General features: G+C 30.0%; 1 protein-coding gene across 1 annotated transcript in view; it reads right to left on the bottom strand.

Moving 5' to 3' along the window:
* Positions 1–12,515, bottom strand: part of LOC132754509 (FERM domain-containing protein 5-like) — a 106,311-nt gene that overhangs the window by 92,686 nt on the left and 1,110 nt on the right. The gene's annotated exons all lie outside the window — the stretch shown is intronic.

Here is a 12,515-nt window from a genome sequence, read left to right as displayed (position 1 = left end):
ATGACGTGAATATAAAACTGATATTATATTATATGATTGTATGTCCCATTGTGGAAATAGGGAATCCATTGTAAATGATGGAGAGCCTCTACAATTATGACAAGTCTCAAGTTTCCCCGGGAGATGATGAAAATGTTAGGAGAGACAGTTATTGATCAGACAAATTAATCGTGAGTGATCTTGGTGTAAAACAATAGTTTCAACATATAATCATCACATACCAGCTTCACATCCTATATAACCATTAATCTTATCACAAACATTGTGAAAATAGTTACAGTCTCCAGTGTCAGACCATATACAGCATTCATCCCCTCAGTGACCAATTTGAAATCCATCTGTCAAATTGAAAACTGTCAAAATATTCTTATAAGTCATACTATAGCTATATATTTATATTTAAGTTACAGCCAACAAACAATTCTACAAATTTCTGTCTTATAGATCATACAATGTTAAATGTTACAAATATAGATTCTGTTATATCAAAATATCTGAACATTTTGGAATCTAACCTAGAACATAAGGCTATATATTAAATCAACTCACAACATGTGTAGACTTCATTGGGACTTAAACTCATTACCCTAAAAAGTTATTCGAGGCCAAGAATTATAACCTCCATTATGATTCTGGCCAGTCATCAGCTGGATAAACATGGAACAAGTCCATACTGGTGATAATTATAAAACATTAAAGAATTTGTCAAACATGATGAAACATTACATAAGGTCTATGTCAATACTGGTAACAAAAAATAACCACTTTTGATCCTTTTGAAAAGCCTGTGGTGTTTTCTCTCTTCCCATTTACTACATGTTAATTACCTACAAATTCAAATCAAGTAAAGAAAATTGACAGATCAATGAGAACTTTAACTATATTGACAGTAAATTACATGTTCAAAGCCCAGGTTCTCTGGTCAGGTCTCCCTGTCAACTGCTACAGATCAATATTGATTGGTGACATTCTCCACAAAGCATATCAAACACCAGACATCAATTATCTTCCTTAAACAGGTTTAATCTTTCATTCAATTAAAATGTGACATGACAAAAATGAGAACATTTAAATTTCTTTCAGATCTAAGATCTTTAAATTATTAAAATCGTATCTTTATTGACTGTCTGTATTTGTTATAAAACATCTGTCTATGAGACAGAATACCTGAAAGTTTTACCATGCTTCTGGACATCCAACATCGTGCATTGTTTTAAATCTAACTCTATATATGGCTAGTAGAATTATATAGCTAATTAAGGTTGTTTAATTTATATTGCTATCATTTTCAGTAACAAACAAAATTACAAAACTCAGGGTCATCTATATAAATTCTAAATTAACTAAATGCCATATCTTATTACTTCTAGTTGAAAGATCCATCTTAGATTTAAGCATGCTTCACAGCCCTTCTTTGATTTTGTATCATGTATTATTATAAGGTTTCTAATATCATAACTTTTATATCATTTTTCAAGTAAATGTAATTGAGCCGTGCCATGACAAAACCAACATAATGTGTTTGCGACCAGCATGGATCCAGACCAGCCTGCGCATTGGCGCAGTCTGATCAGGATCCAAGCTGTTCGCTATTGGTTTCTCTACTTGTTATAGAGTTTGCAAGCGAACAGCATGGATCCTGATCAGACTATGCGGATGCGCTGAGGCTGGTCTGCATCCATACTGGTTGCAAACCCATTATGTTGGTTTTGTCATGACGTGGCTCAATTATGTCTTTGCTTCTGCATTTAAGAAGGAACAATATCTCTAGCAATTGACACTGTTCTGAAATAGGCATCTTTAATTTTTCTAAATTTAAAACAAGTTTTATTATGTTTCCTATGGAATTCACCATCAATGTGAAACATTTAAGAGAAACATCTTATGACTCATATTTGCCAAGAACAACTTTGGAAATATTGTTATACAAGATAGAAAAATCATAAATGATGACTTGTTTACAATTAAATCAAAGAAACAGCAAGTTATTATTCAATTTGAACACTTGAAATCAATCATAATAAACACAGAAAAACAAATTAAGGAGGAGACAGCTGTCTAATGGTACAAATTATATTAAAACCTAAAAACATATTTACACATGTTAAGTGATGTAGTTTGGAAAACATGAATTAGATCTTGTACATTAATATAAATAGGACTTTAATTAATTGGCAGAAGATTGTTAATTTTTTAATATGTCAGGTGACACAGTTGATTTTTGTCCAATATGTTTGCATTAACAAATGAAAAGTTTGTAGATCTAACCATGGTAAGAAAATATTTTCTTTTTTCCCAGTCAAATCATCTTGCATATTCAACATCTTTTGCTTAGAGTTTAGGTAATCGTTTCAGGAAAATTTACTATTGATAACACCAGAGAACCTTTTACTAATTCTAAAAAGAATCCTTCACATATATGATACAATCTTGACTACCAGGAGTTTTCAAGTTGTCACAATGAACATTCTACTACCTTCCAGGCACTGGGTCAACTTGTTAGACCATCAGCTAATACTCAGTGGTCAAACCATTCAATTTTTATGGCTTCCCATATCAGGTTTACCTTATGTAATTGATAAATACAAAAGCAAAGAGTACAGCTGAAGATAGCCATCATGAATGTGAAAGGATCCCTAATTCACAAAGAAGGGAATTTTGATGTAAACAGGTTATTGTTCAAATTAGGTGTGTGTCCATACCAGAAAAATAGTGCCATGCAAGCAGAAAAGAACCAGGCCATGCCACTGCATGAGTGTCCATGCCAGAAGTTTATTGCCACACCAGCCTGACTGTGTCCATGCCAGCAAAATAGAATTCTATAAACTGTTGGCTGCTTTTAATTTCATTTTGAATTGCCAAGACCAAGAGTTCATTACACAAATTTAGCAAGGCTCATATCACAAATTACAAATGTTTTTAAAACTGATAACAACATCTCCCAAAACATACTTTATTCCTAGTTAATGGACAAGATAATAATATGGCATACTTAACACATATAAAATCGATGGCAGAATGAAGTTATGCCAAAGGCAAAAAGTAAAGTATATTATATTGTATGTACTTTGGTGTAAACTGTAATAAACAGCCATACACATAATAAATATAACATGTGAAAAATTAGCTGAGCACTAGACTGTGTCAGAATATGTAAGATCAATAAATGTGAGTCATACATAATAAACATACAGTAGACTGGTTATATTTTAAATATGCAAACATAATTTGACAGGGCATTTGCAAATATTCATATAGATCAAGTATAATGTCATATATACATGATGTACTAGACTGTCTCACTTTCTTTTTGGTAACATCAAAAGAGTGAACACGTCATAAACATGTCAAACAACTGTAAGAATGTGCATTTTTCATAGTAAGTTTTATATGTGCCAAAATTTTGTAACAGGGCCACTCACAAAAAGGATATATTAATATAATGCTGACACACTATGACTTAAAAGCTAAATTTTTCTAAGGTTTTTTTAAGTGCCAGAATTTGTAAGTCAGAGACATGCTGCCAAACGTTTGACATTTGAAGTCACATCATTATTATACAGGTAAAGAAGGAAAAGCATTACATTATGGAAGTCACACATCAAAAGCAAGGAGTAATTTACCCCCAAACTTCCACTAACTAACCAAATCCCTGTTCAAACACGCAATGACAACAAAACATTTCTAATCTAACTGTTTTCTGCAAACTTAACATGCACAAAAACTAACTCCAGACCAGTCACCACGATTCATTACAACTGGTGTATATTCTGTAAATATATTAATCATTATATGTAGGTATATTAATCACTTGAATTATTAAAAACTTTCAAAGATAAAGATATATATCCTACAATATGAATCAGTATTGTTTTAATCATAACAACATGATTCTAGAGATTCCAATCTGTTACCATCATTTACTGATTCATATATACCTGTATTACTCATATAGTGTGTAATACTGATTTGTTCCACCTAACAGAAAACAACAAAGTCAAAATATCAAGTTTGATTATTATACATTGCTCCTTACTATGACCCCCCTCCTCCCCTCTCCACTCTCCTTTCTTCACCCACCCCCACCAGGACCAACTTAGCAATATATAAATATATGTAATGGAACTCAGACCTGCTTTGAATTTAGAAATTTTCTTGTTGTTATTTTAATCAGGCCAAATTACCAGAATGCATGTGCACCTCTTATTAAAGCATTTACAAATTTACAAATTTATGTGCCAGATTTTGACTCATTATGTCCTAGTTTTTGACTTTTTAAGATTAATTGAAAAATAATTACTCCTTATTCCTTATATATATAATACATAATAAACATAATTCTTTATAGAAATATGGACCATTGAAACTTTATTTGTGAAAGTTTATGTGTGTGTGTTGGTAGAGGAAAAAGGAATATCAATATAAATTATAATTTGCAGCTACGTAGTCTACCATATTGATGACTCTCAATGAATGAACTGGTCAAATATAATCATATTGTTAATAAATCTACGTCATTTTGCTTGACAGTTTTCAGTACATAAAGGACCATTAACACAGTATTGTAACTATTGTTTGTAAGTTAAATAAACAAAAGTCTACCATCAGATGGATAAACACATACTTATTATTTAAGATATAAAACCTCTATTTTTGATCCCCATTATCTCATAAAAGAGTCAGCTTCCCCTACTGATTGATTTGTAGCGAGTCACATGACATTTACAGTCCATTAAAGCCAGTGAATCAATATCACACCTTCTCCCATATGCTCTCAAGCAAAGGAGACATTATCATTTACCAGTAACTACTTGATGACAATTCCATTAAAAACTAGAAATGTGTCATCATGCCACGGATGCCCCCGCATGCAGCCAAAATTTCAGATGGTGCATTAATTATTTTTTTCATTTTAAGTTCAAAGCCCTTAAAACTTTAAAATGTTAACACAAACCATTTTCATACAATGTTCAAGACACTGAAATTATTCAGTCTTAACCTTTTAAAAATAACATATTTCATATTTGTAGCCAAAATAATGGCTAAAAGTATGAGTGCTGAAACTGAAAGTACAAAATTTTTCCAACATTCAGGAAAGATAAGTTTGTCTAAAATCATTGAACCACAACCAAATTCATACTTAGACTGCTTATTCCTAAGATGTAACTATATTATTTTCAAAGTGAAAGGGACATAACTCTGCAAAAAAAATCATCAAACCATGACCAAATTTCAACTTGACCTGCCCATTCCTTTGACATATCCATATGTCAAATTTAAGTTGAATATGTAACACTATTGGGTAGATAATGAACAGAAACTGTAAATTTCATATTATTTTCAAAGTGAAAGGGGCATAACTCTGCCAAAAATCATTGAACCATGACCAAATTCCAACTTGGCCTGGGCATTCCAAAAACATATCCATATGACAAATTTGAGTTGAATGTGTTGTACTGTTGGGGAGATAATAAACGGAAACTGAAAATTTCATATTACTTTCAAAGTGAAAGGGGCATAACTCTGCCAAAAATCATTGAACCATGACCAAATTTGAACATGACCTGCGCATTCTTTTGACGCATCCATATGTCAAGTTTGAGTTGAATGTGTTGTACCGTTGGGAAGATAATGAACGGAAACTGAAAATTTCACATTATTTTCAAAGTAAAAGGGGCATAACTCTGCCAAAAATCATCGAACCATGACCAAATTCGAACTTGGCCTGTATTTTCTAATGACATATCCATATGTCAAGTTTGAGTTGAATGTGTTGTACCGTTGGGGAGATAATAAGCGGAAACTGAAAATTTCATATTATTTTCAAAGTAAAAGGGGCATAACTCTGCCAAAAATCATCGAACCATGACCAAATTCGAACTTGACCTGTATTTTGTCATGACATATCCATATGTCAAGTTTGAGTTGAATGTGTTGTACCGTTGGGGAGATAATGAACGGAAACTGAAAATTCACATTATTTTCAAAGTAAAAGGGGCATAACTCTGCCAAAAATCATCGAACCATGACCAAATTCGAACTTGGCCTGTATTTTCTAATGACATATCCATATGTCAAGTTTGAGTTGAATGTGTTGTACCGTTGGGGAGATAATGAACGGAAACTGAAAATTTCATATTATTTTCAAAGTAAAAGGGGCATAACTCTGCCAAAAATCATCGAACCATGACCAAATTCGAACTTGACCTGTATTTTGTCATGGTATATCCATATGTCAAGTTTGAGTTGAATGTGTTGTACCGTTGAGGCGATAATGAACGGAAACTGAAATTTCATATTATTTTCAAAGTAAAAGGGGCATAACTCTGTCAAAAATCATCGAACCATGACCAAATTCGAACTTGACCTGTATTTTGTCATGACATATTCATATGTCAAATTTGAGTTGAATGTGTGCAACCGTTCTTAAGATAATGAACGGAAACTGATGATGACGGAATGACAGAATGACGGAAGGACGGAAGGACGGAAGGATGGAAGGACGGAAGGACGGAATGACGGAACAGGGTAACACTATATGCCCCGGCCATTACATGGCGGGGGCATAAAAACATGCATGTAGCAACACCAAAGATGCTGCCTTTGATCTAACATTCAAAATCCCTCGGGATGTAATTAAATATGGCATTTTCTGTATCCAATTAATAGAATATTGAGTATAATGTTCCATATATATAATAATTGGAGGTAATAAATTACTTTATTACTTTTATCTTTAAGGTATATCATGATATATCTTATAGTTAGGCCAAAATGTAAGTCAAGTAAAATAGCAAAAGATTAATTTTTCCCTTATAAATTTCAATTGAAGAGCTTTAATAAGTTGCCCATATATCATTGTATTTGTAATTTAGAATTTCTTCAAGTAATATAATGGCTAAATCTAAATTCAAACCAGGAAAAGTACATTTAACAAAAATTCAACAGACAAGGATAAACTGACATCACTTTCATATTTTTAATCAATCTGACAACTGTGTCAAGTTCACCATAACATTTCTATTTAAAGAAAACACAAACATTTAAAGGTTAAGGCAATTAAGTCAAAACAATTCACTATCTTTTTTTTCAGCCCACATACATCTTCTGATGAATACTTAGGCAAGAATTTAAACCAATAGGTTTTAACTACGCCTTTTTCCTGAAATTTCTGTAATATCATTATCATTTTAACCGCAACTTCATGCATGAAATCATGGCTTTTTCACTCACTTAAAAGTATGGTGTAACTCCAATATAAAAATAATTAAAAAATTTACAATGTGATATAAAAATGATGCTGAAACTTCAGATGTTATCAATGAACATGCTCAATTAAACCAAGCCTGCAACATTTTCAATTTTGTCATTTTGGACATTTTTTAGGGATTCCATTTTTCTCTATTTTATCAATAAACTAAATAACATGAAGAATTTTTAAATGTGAATGCTGAAGCAAGAACTATGGGTATGTCAGTAAAACAAATAAAATTCCAAAATCTTGCTGAATAATTTCCTCATATTTACAATCTGATGACCCTTTACACCACAGTCATGAGGAGCAAATGATTTGCTGCCAACAACTTTAACCACTTGGCCACTGTGAGATGTTCTTATATTTCCTTAGAAACGGGGAAAAGCAAACAATTGGGCAGGCTAAAACATACAAAAAATAATTTTTTAGGGGTAACCTCAAGCAACAAATTTTACTTTCTTTAGTTCTTCTAATACAGAAGAATATTAAAATCTTATGCATGCTTTCAGTGTAGCATTGTGTATGTCTATTGCTTACCCATAAAAAAACATGCAGCAAACACACATACATGAAAAAAGAAGTAGGTATAAATATAACATGATTTTAACAAAGTTAATCTTTAAAAGACTGACAATAATTTCAAAATTTTAAACTGGAATTTTATCTCCTTTTGAAGGTTTATCACCCTCAATGCACATCTTATATTAAAACATATCTTCACACCTACAGCTATATGTCAATTAAATGAGAAAAAAAATACATTGCCACAATGTTGTGGTTTTATATTACACGTTTAAGTATGTCACAAACAAAATATACCAAACTCTAAACCATGGTATTTGATATCAAAAATATTTGACACCTTTAAGTTTGTAGAGTTTACTCTGTTACTACTATCACTAATAAATAACTTTACACTCAATTTGTTAAGATGTGAACAGAATCTTTTTTGCTGTAGAAAAAAAAAACGTTTTATAGTTTAAAATCCATACACTTAATTTAAATGTATACCTTCATAAAAAATAGGTCAATTAAATCAATACATGAATTCTTAATACCCTCTCAAAATAACACACCTTGCTCAATAAATTTTACACATCTTTACAAACTGTTTCTTAAAATACAATTTTCAAACATCATACTCATGCTGTTTCTACAGTAAAGTTTCCTTTCTATATTTTTAACTTGACAGCATGCATCAAAGAATATATCTTTGCTTGAGGTGTTTTTATTGTATTTTCAGTCTTCTCCATATCAGTAATATATAATTATGTGTTTTTTATGTTTAATTTTAATACTACCAACTGAATGAAAAGTAACTGTAGGCATTCTTTAATTCTAACAATGTCTTGCATAAAATTTATCATACAGTTCTGAATTTTCAACAAAGAAGCTTTTCAAAGAAGAAAGAAGAGCTAATTTTAGAAATCAATTTTATGCTGACTTTTTGCAATTAGAATGGAATTCCAAAATTTAATACAAATCAATATTAACATGTATTTTTCACATGTGCAATCTTCTACAATATTGAAGTCCATGCATGTAAGAAGGTATGCTTAATTCTATAAATGGTATAATGTTTTAGCTTAATCATTAATTTTGCCCCCATCTGTCTGTATAAGCATGTTACTCATAAATCAATATAATTACATGACATAGTGTGCAAATATAACATGTATATGATCTGTAGACAAACATAAAAGGGTATAAAAACAGAGAAACTTCCTTATGTGTAAAACCTTAATACATTAAGTTATTTATAGATTGTTAACAAAATGAATTATCATGCTTTGCTTCCTTAAATATGAGTATTAACTTTAATAATATTGTACCTATCAAGGCCACATGGATATAATAAGAAAAGAAAAGTGTTCTGTATTATATGAATAAAATCTTTAAAGTATGAGAAATTACGAAATCGCTATAAGGGTTTATTAAAACTAATTTTTGTTTGTAAACACAGGTACATAAATTTAAGAAAACTTTACAATGATCCATTTATAATAAGCATTATTATACAGTTTATTTGATTGGATGCAAATTTGAGTTTTACAAAAAGGTTAAAATGTGTGAATTATTGAAATAACGGCACAATGTTGAAAAAATATCATACACTTCACAGATGATCTACAACTGTTTTTTGTAAGTTTTCTCAACATGTCATTAACCCCTGAATCATCAAGCCAAGTGGTACTCACTTGATACTATAATATGTGGCACTACCAACATCAATGCTTTTTAACTTAAAACTCATCTCAAAAAGCTATTTATATATACTTCTCAAATAGGAAATAGCTCTTAATTCATTAGCTAATGTTAGTTGTTACACAGTCAACATTCATATTCATAAGACTTTATGAGTTTATGACTGTATCATACTTAAGCCATAGGTCGGATATAATTGTAATCACATTTTGATCAAATTCTAGCCACTGAGATGATACAATATTATATAATGAGCCAATAGAAAGTAATGAAATTAATTCTTTATTTAATTTTTATACTACAATGGATAAACAAAAAAGGAGGTTTTTATTAAGTTATCTTCACTTTATTTTCTATTTAATGTAGTAGTTTTAGTGTTTTACTGCTTAATTAGTAAAGAGACAATAGCATCCCAGGATTGTCGAAGTAGAGCAATAACAACATCACATTTAGTACAATGTGAAAACATCATATTAAGCAAACCGTTTGACTCTTATGCAAGTTAAAGAAGCATGTAGCATTTAAGGGGTTTGCCTAAAATACGAAAGTGAGATTTTTGACGAAAGTGAGCGAAAGTGAGCGAAAGTGACTTTTAAAATATTAATTGTAACGTTTTAATAGACTTTTACAATAAAATTGCAGTTTGTAGACGTATATTATTAGAAATTACTTATATTTATTATAAAAAATAATCATAATAATGATTTATTCGGTTTTTATTTGCATAATTTATATACACAAATTCTTATATCTTCCTTTCGCTTACATTGAAAAATACGAAAGTGACTTATAAAATATACCGTTTAAATTGAAATTATTTTTACTAATATTGCACAAATTGGACGTATAATATCAGAAAATGATAATATTTACTTTCAAAGATAATCATTATGATGATTATATTGCCATTTATTTTGCATAATCTCTAACACAAGTTATATACAGAGATCTTCCTTTCGCTTGTATTGAAAAATACGAAAGTGGCATACAAAATATCAGATATACTGTTTAAATTGAATGTATTACTAAAATTGCAATTAATTTGTAGACGTACAATATCAGAAGTCAATTATATTTATTTTTAAAAAAAATCATTATGATGATTTAACCGCCCTTTATTTGCATTACACAAGTTAAAAGATCTTCCTTTCCCTTACATTGAAAAATACGAAAGTGACTTCAAAAATGTCAAATATAGCGCTGAAAGACGCATGTTTTCAGAAATGATTAAAATCTATTAAAAAAATCATTATGATGATTTAATATCCATGTATTTTCATAATTGCTGTATACCTGTTCTGATATCTTACTTTTGCCCACATTGAACGATACGAAAGTGACTTAATCGAACGAAAGTCAATGTCAATATTCACGATATTAATGTTTTTTATAATAAAAAAAACAAATGAGTCATTTTCATTATTATTCATGTTTTCATGGTGATTGACCTATAAGTGATGATAAAAATGACTAGCACAAAATGTAAAAAAAAAATCCTAACTTATAAAAAGATTGAACTTTACCGATATATATAGTACGATATTTATAGAAAATTCCGTGGATTACTTATTTCCTTTTTTCCATAGTGAAATATTATTTTAACAATGATGGGAAATTCCAAATTATTTTTCAAATTAACATGTACATTGCTCATGTACACCTGGATGAGCATAATAACTGCCACTTTAATCCGTGCAAGATATCTATGGTTGTGCAGAAGAAAGGTTAATAAAATTGTCCACTCAATAAACAACCGGGCAAGTGTCATCAGTTACATACCTATGATTGGATTATAATAATACTTTAGTGGGATTAAAGCGTCATGCGGTCACCGTCGTGTGTACTATCAATTAAAGTGGATGCGAAAATGATATGACAACACGTGTTTGCATGTAAACATATTCATACTTTATTTTGTCTCATTCAAATACATGCATTTTCAAACATATATACAACTATTCACTTAAAACCTACATTACACCACGGATTTATATTACATTAGAATCAAACAGTATTATTACAATATAATATATAAACAGAATATTAAATGTTAGGTAACACCATCTTAAATTTAATCAAAAATTAAAAACTGCCCGAAAAAGACGATGTAAGAAATAGAGAACTGTAAATCGGGGCCCTAACGCATAAATTGTATAATTCATGTTTTTGCCAATTATAGTTTACATATTCATCTTAACATATTTAGTTTTATAAAAATGATAGTTACTATAGCTTATAACATACGTCTACAAACTGCAATATTATCATGAAATTCTATTTCAACGCTATATTTAATATTCTGTAAGTCACTTTCGTCAGGCTCACAGAAAGTGAAAGGAAGATCAATGTCTTATCCTGTGTATAAATATTATGCTAATAAATGAAGATCAAATCATATTGATTAAAGATACTAGTTATGATAATATACGTCTACAAACTGCATTATTAATATTAAATGAAATTTAAACGCTATATTTGATATTTTTAAAATCACTTTCGCTTCCTCTCCCTAACATTGAAAATACGAAAGTGAGCGAAAGTAAGATCTCTGATATTGCTATATAGAAATAAAGAAAATGCATGAATATTAAAACCTCATAATAATTTGTAGATCTATGTAGTTGTGTATAGAAATTATGCAAATAAATAGCGATTAAATCATCATATATAATGATTATTTTTGAAAATGAATATTATCAATTTCTGATAATATACGTCTACTTAGAGCAATTTTAGTAAAAAATCAACTTAACCAGTATATTTAATATTCTATATGTCACTTAAGTATTTTTCAATGTGAGCGAAAGGAAGATTTCTGAACTTGTGTATAGAAATTAGGCAAATAAATGGCGATTAAATCATCATAATGATAATTTTTAAGAATAGATATTATCAAATTCCAAAACTATACGTCTACAATCTGTTATATTAATATAGATTTAAATTAATCGTTATATTTGATATTTTGAAGTCACTTTCGTATTTTTTCAATCTGGGCGAAGGAAGATATCTGAACTTGTGTATAAAAATAATGCAAATAAATAGCGATTAAATC

This window comes from Ruditapes philippinarum, unplaced genomic scaffold, assembly GCF_026571515.1.
Source record: "Ruditapes philippinarum isolate M1 unplaced genomic scaffold, ASM2657151v2 ctg134_1_1_1_1, whole genome shotgun sequence".
NCBI lineage: Eukaryota > Metazoa > Mollusca > Bivalvia > Venerida > Veneridae > Ruditapes > Ruditapes philippinarum.
Note: the sequence above shows the minus strand (reverse complement) of the source record. Positions and strands in the feature narration are given on the sequence as shown.